This window comes from Arachis hypogaea, chromosome 2, assembly GCF_003086295.3.
Source record: "Arachis hypogaea cultivar Tifrunner chromosome 2, arahy.Tifrunner.gnm2.J5K5, whole genome shotgun sequence".
NCBI classification, from domain to species: Eukaryota; Viridiplantae; Streptophyta; class Magnoliopsida; order Fabales; family Fabaceae; genus Arachis; species Arachis hypogaea.
Window position 1 is genome coordinate 32,609,488 of NC_092037.1, and position 7,103 is coordinate 32,616,590.

At 40.7% G+C, this 7,103-nt stretch overlaps 1 non-coding gene across 1 annotated transcript; it reads right to left on the reverse strand.

The window, feature by feature from the left end:
* Window positions 1–220: 220 nt before the first annotated feature.
* LOC112766276 (small nucleolar RNA R71) lies at window positions 221–328 on the reverse strand. The gene has a single exon (XR_003184235.1). It is a non-coding gene; the product is annotated as a small nucleolar RNA R71 (small nucleolar RNA).
* Window positions 329–7,103: the final 6,775 nt, after the last annotated feature.

Below are 7,103 nucleotides of genomic sequence, written 5' to 3' on the forward strand. Positions count from 1 at the left end.
TCAGAAGATCTCTATCAGTTTTTAACTGAGTTCTTGCAGATCTGTGAGACTGTTAAGACTAATGGAGTAGATCCTGAAGTCTACAGGCTCATACTTTTCCCTTTTGCTGTAAGAGACAGAGCTAGAACATGGTTGGACTCAACCTAAAGATAGTCTGGACTCATGGGATAAGCTGGTCGCAGCCTTCTTGGCTAAGTTCTTTCCTCCTCAAAAGCTGAGCAAGCTTAGAGTGAATGTTCAGACTTTCAAACAAAAAGATGGTGAATCCCTCTATGAAGCTTGGGAAAGATACAAGCAAATGACCAAAAGGTGTCCTTCTGACATGCTTTCAGAGTGGACCATTCTGGATATATTCTATTATGGTCTATTTGAGTTCTCCAAGATGTCATTGGACCATTCTGCAGGTGGATCTATTCACCTAAAGAAAACTCCTGCAAAAGCTCAAGAACTTATTGACATGGTTACAAATAACCAGTTCATGTACACTTCTGAGAGGAATTCCGTGAATAATGGAACGCCTCAAAAGAAGGGAGTTCTTGAAATTGATGCTCTGAATGCCATATTGGCTCAGAACAAAATGTTGACTCAACAAGTCAACATGATTTCTCAAAGTCTGAATGGATGGCAAAATGCATCCAACAGTACTAAAGAGGCATCTTCTGAAGAAAAAGCTTATGATCCTAAGAACCCTGCAATAGCAGAGGTAAATTCCATGGGTGAACCTTATGGAAACACCTATAATTCATCATGGAGAAATCATCCAAATTTCCCATGGAAGGATCAACAAAAGCCTCAACAAGGCTTTAATAATGGTGGAAGAAATAGGCTTAGCAACAGCAAGCCTTATCCATCATCTTCTCAGCAACAGACAGAGAATTCTGAGCAGAGCACTTCTAGTTTAGCAAACTTAGTCTCTGATCTGTCTAAGGCCACTTTAAGTTTCATGAGTGAAACAAGGTCCTCCATTAGAAATTTGGAGGCACAAGTGGGTCAGCTGAGTAAGAAAGTCACTGAAACCCCTCATAGTACTCTCCCAAGCAATACAAAAGAGAATCCAAAAAGAGAGTGCAAGGCCATTGACATAATTAACATGGCCAAACCTAGGGAGGAAGGGGAGGACGTGAATCCCAATGAGGAAGACCTCATGGGACGTCTCTCAAGCAAGAAGGAGCTCCCTATTGAGGACCCAAAGGGATCTGAAGGTCATATAGAGACCGTAGAGATTCCATTAATCCTCCTTCTGCCATTCATGAGCTCTGAAAACTATTCTTCCTCTGAAGATGATGAAAATGTAACTAGAGAGCAAGTTGCTCAATATCTAGGAGCCATCATGAAGCTGAATGCCAAATTGTTTGGTAATGAGACTTGGGAAGGTGAACCTCCCTTGCTCATTAGTGAACTAGATACATGGGTTCAGCAAACCTTACCTCAAAAGAGACAAGATCCTGGCAAATTCTTAATACCCTGTACCATAGGCACCATGATCTTTGAAAAGGCTCTGTGTGACCTGGGATTAGGCATAAATCTTATGCCACTCTCTGTAATGGAGAAGCTGGGGGTCATTGAGGTACAGCCTACCATATTCTCACTACAGATGGCAGACAAGTCAATAAGACAAGCTTATGGATTAGTAGAGGACGTGTTAGTAAAGGTTGAAGGCCTTTACATCCCTGCTGATTTCATGATCTTAGACACTAGAAAGGAGGAGGATGAATGCATCATCCTTGGAAGACTTTTCCTAGCCACAGCAGGAGCTGTGATAGATGTTAACAGAGGAGAATTAGTCCTTCAATTGAATGGAGACTACCTTGTGTTTAAAACCCAAGGGTGTTCCTCTGCAACCATGGAGAGGAAGCATGAAAAGCTTCTCTCAGTACAGAGTCAAACAGAGCCCCTACAATCAAACTCTAAGTTTGGTGTTAAATCCCCACATCCAAACTCTAAGTTTGGTGTTGGGAGTCTACAACATTGACCTGATCACCTGTGAGGCTCCATGAGAGTCTATTGTCAAGCTAGTGACATTAAAGGAGCGCTTATTAGGAGGCAACCCAATTTTTATTTATCTAATTTTATTTTTATTTTCTTTATGTTTTATTAGGTTCATGATCATGTGGAGTCACATAATAAATACTAAAATTAAAAACAGAATCGAAATAGCAGAAGAAAAAGCACACCCTGGAGGAAGGGCTTACTGGCGTTTAAATGCCAGTAAGGAGCATCTGACTGGCGTTCAACGCCAAAACAGATCATGGATCTGGCGTTGAATGCCAGAAACAAGCAGCATCATGGCGTTTAAACGCCAGGAATGCACTCTGAGGAGAGCTGGCGCTGAACGCCAGAAACAAGGATGGAACTGGCGTTCAATGCCAGAAACATGCTGCAAATGGGCGTTGAACGCCCAAAACAAGCAAGAAGCTGGCGTTCAACGCCAGAAACAAGCATCAATCTGGTGTTGAATGCCAGGATTGCATGCAGATGGTGTTTTACACGCCTCATTGGTGCAAGGATGATAATCCTTGACACCTCAGGATCTGTGGACCCCACAGGATCATCTCAGGATCTGTGGACTCCACAGGATCCCCATATATCTCAACTCACCTTCTCTCCTCTTCACACAATCCAATAACACTCTTCCCCAAAAATCCTTTACCAATCACCTCAATCTCTCTTCCCCATCACCTCTTCACCACTCACATCTATCCACTCTTCCCCATAAACCCCACCTACCTTCAAAATTCAAAATCCTTTTTTCCCACCCAACCCACCCAATATGGCCGAACCTTAACCCCACTCCCTCCACTATATAAACCCCTCCATTCTTTTTCATTTTCACCCAAAACAACACTCTCTTCTCCTCCTTAGCCGTAACACCACCATCTTTCCCTCTCTTCCATATCTTCTTCTTCTTCATCTATTCTTTCTTCTCTTGCTCGAGGGTGAGCAATACTTTAAGTTTGGTGTGGTAAAAGCATAGTTTTTTTTGTTTTTCCATAACCACCTATGGCACCTAAGGCCGGAGAAACCTCTAGAAAAGGGAAAGGGAAGACAAAAGCTTCCACCTCCGAGTCATGGGAGATGGAGAGATTCATCTCCAAAGCCCATCAAGACCACTTCTATGAAGTTGTGGCCAAGAAGAAGGTGATCCCCGAGGTCCCTTTCAAACTCATGAAAAATGAGTATCCGGAGATCCGACATGAGATCCAAAGAAGAGGTTGGAAAGTTCTATCCAACCTTATTCAACAAGTCGGAATCCTAATGTATCAAGAGTTCTATGCCAATGCATGGATCACTAGGAACCATGATCAAAGTATGAACCCGAATCCAAAGAATTATCTTAGAATGGTTCGGGGAAAATACTTAGATTTTAGTCCGGAAAATGTGAGGTTGGCGTTCAACTTGCCCATGATGCAAGGAGATGCACGCCCCTACACTAGAAAGGTCAACTTTGATCAAAGGTTAGACCAAGTCCTTATGGACATATATGTGGAAGGAGCTCAATGGAAAAGAGACTCCAAAGGTAAGCCGGTTCAATTAAGAAGACTGGAGCTCAAGCCTGTGGCTATAGAATGGTTGGAGTTTATCCAACGCTCCATTATCCCCACTAGCAACCAATCCGAAGTTACTGTGGATCAGGCCATCATGATTCATAGCATCATGAATGGAGAGGAAGTAGAAGTTCATGAAGTCATCTCTCTTGAATTCTACAAAATAGTCGAAAAGCCCTCCACCATGGCAAGGCTAGCTTTTCCTCATCTTATTTGCCATCTATGTTACTCAGCTGGAGTTATCATAGAAGGAGACATCCCCATTGAGGAGGATAAGCCCATCACTAAGAAGAGTATGGAGCAAACAAGAGAGCCCACTCATAGTCCCAAGAGACGCATGAGGAAGCTCATCAACAAGAAATCCCGGAGATGTCTCAAGGGATGCACTTTCCTCCCAACAATTATTGGGAACAACTCAACACTTCTCTAGAAGACTTGAGTTACAATATGGATCAATTAAGGGTGGAACATCAAGAGCACTCTATCATTCTCCATGAAATTAGAGAAGATCAAAGAGCAATGAGGGAGGAGCAACAAAGGCAGGGAAGAGACATAGAAGAGCTCAAGGATATCATTGGTTCTTCAAGAAGAAAGCGCCACCATCACTGAGGTGTACTCATTCCTTGTTCTTATTTCTCTATTTTTCGGTTTTTATGCTTAATGTTTATCTATGTTTGTGTCTTTCCTACATGATCAGTAGTATTTAGTAACTATGTCTTAAGGCTATGAATAATTCCATAAATCCTTCATCTCTCTTAAATGAAAAATATTTTAATACAAAAAGAACAAGAAGTACATGAGTTTCGAATTTATCCTTGAATTTAGTTTAATTATATTGGTGTGGTGACAATACTTTTTGTTTTCTGAATGAATGCTTGAACAGTGCATATTTCTTATCTTGTTGTTTATGAATGTTAAAATTGTTGGCTCTTGAAGGAATGATGAACAAAAAGAAATGTTACTGATAATCTGAAAAATCATAAAATTGATTCTTGAAGCAAGAAAAAGCAGTGAATAGCAAAAGCATGCGAAAAAAAAGTGTGGCGAAAAAAATAGAAAGAAAAAGAAAAAGCAAGCAGAAAAAGCCAATAGCCCTTAAAACCAAAAGGCAAGGGTAAAAAGGATCCAAGGCTTTGAGCATCAATGGATAGGAGGGCCCAAGGAAATAAAATCCAGGCCTATATAATAGTCTATACTTTATTCGTGATTAGATGACGTAAACTTGTGCTTATTATATAGGCCTGGATTTTATTTCCTTGGGCCCTACTATCCATTAATGCTCAAAGCCTTGGATCCTTTTTACCCTTGCCTTTTGGTTTTAAGGGCTATTGGCTTTTTCTGCTTGCTTTTTTTTCTTTTTCTTTCTAATAAATTTTTTTTCGTCACTTTTTTTTCACTGCTTTTTCTTGCTTCAAGAATCATTTTCATGATTTTTCAGATCATCAATAACATTTCTCTTTGTTCATCATTCTTTCAAGAGCCAACAATTTTAACATTCATAAACAACAAGATAAAAAATATGCACTGTTCAAGCATTAAACAAAAAGTATTTTCACCACATCAATATAATTAAACTACATTCAAGGATAATTTCGAAATTCATGTACTTCTTGTTCTTTTAAATTAGAAACATTTTTTTCATTTAAGAAAGGTGAAGGATTCATGGAATTATTCATAACTTTAAGACATAGTTACTAAATACTACTGATCATGAAGTAGAGACACAAAACATTAATAATCATGAAGCATAAAAATTGAAAAACAGAGAAATAAGAACAAGGAATGAGTCCACCTTAGTGAGGGTGGCGCCTTCTTGAAGAACCAATGGTGCTCTTTGAGCTCCTCTATGTCTCTTCCTTGCTTCTGTTGCATGATCCCCTAGTGATTTTGGTGTTCCTACCCTTAGTTGCTTCCAATAATTATGTGGAGGAACATGTATCCCCTAAGGTATCTCAGGGATTTCTTGATGAGGGAATTTCTCATGCTCTCTTGATGTGCAGTCAAATGCTCTTCTACTGAGTTATGGACCCTTGAGATGTATCTCTCCATCTCCCATGACTCAGAGGTGGAAGCTTTTGTCTTCTCTTTTCTCTTCTTTTTCTTTTCTCTTTTTTTTGAGGTTTCTCTGGCCTTAGGTGCCATCAATGGTTATGGAAAAAAAAAAGCTATGCTTTTACCACACCAAACTTAGAATGTTGCTCGCCCTCGAGCAAAAGAAGAAAGAATAGAATAACGAAAAGAAGATATGGGGGAGAGGGAGAGATGTTTGTGTTTCGGCCATGTAGGGTGGGTTTGGGTGGGAGGGATGGATGGATGTGAGTGGTAAAGAGATGATGGGGAAGAGGGATTAAGGTGATTGGTGAAGAAGGGAGAAGGTGAGTTGAGGTAGGTGGGAATCCTGTGGGGTCCACAGATCCTGAGATGATCCTGTGGACCTGAGGTGTCAAGGATTTACATCCCTACACCAATTAGGCATGTAAAACGCCTTTGCATACAATTCTGGCATTTAAATGCCGAGGTGATGCCTGTTCTGGGCGTTCAACGCCCATGTGTAACATGTTTCTGGCATTGAACGCCAGTTCCATGCTTGTTTCTGGCGTTCAGCGCCAGCTCTATGCTCTGTTCTGGCGTTGAACGCCAGCCAGATGCTCCTTACTGGCGTTTAAACGCCAGTAAGTCCTTCCTCCAGGGTGTGATTTTTCTTCTACTTTTTTTGATTCTGTTTTTAATTTTAGTATTTTTTTCATGACTCCACATGATCATGAACCTAATGAAACATAAAAAAAGAAAAATAAAATTAGATAAATAAAAATTGGGTTGCCTCCCAATAAGCGCTTCTTTAATATCAATAGCTTGACAGTGAGCTCTCATGGAGCTTCACAGATGTTCAGAGCATTTTTGGGACCTCCCAACACCAAACTTAGAGTTTAAATGTGGGGTGGTGCACGAAATTGTGATCATCAATGGCGCCATCAACATGGTACACTCAATTGCAATCTCAACTCTATATCACAACTTCGCACAACTAACCAGCAAGTGCACTAGGTCGTCCAAGTAATAAATACGCGAGTAAGGGTCGATCCCACGGAGATTGTTGGTATGAAGCAAGCTATGGTCATCTTGTAAATCTCAGTCAGGCAGATTCAAATGGTTATAAATGATTGATGAATAAAGCATAAAATAAAAATAGAGATACTTATGTAATTCATTGCTGAGAATTTCAGATAAGCGTATGGAGATGCTTTGTCCCTTCCGTCTCTCTGCTTTCCTATTGTCTTCATCCAATCCTTCTTACTCCTTTCCATGGCAAGCTATATGTTGGGCATCACCATTGTCAATGGCTACAGTCCCGTCCTCTCAGTGAAAATGTTCAATGCGCTCTGTCACAGCACGGCTATTCAGCTGTCGATTTTTGATCATGTCGGAATAGAATCCAGTGATTCTTTTGCGTCTGTCACTAACGCCCCACAATCGCGAGTTTGAAGCTCGTCACGGTCATTCAATCCTTGAATCCTACTCAGAATACCACAGACAAGGTTTAGACCTTTCGGATTCTCT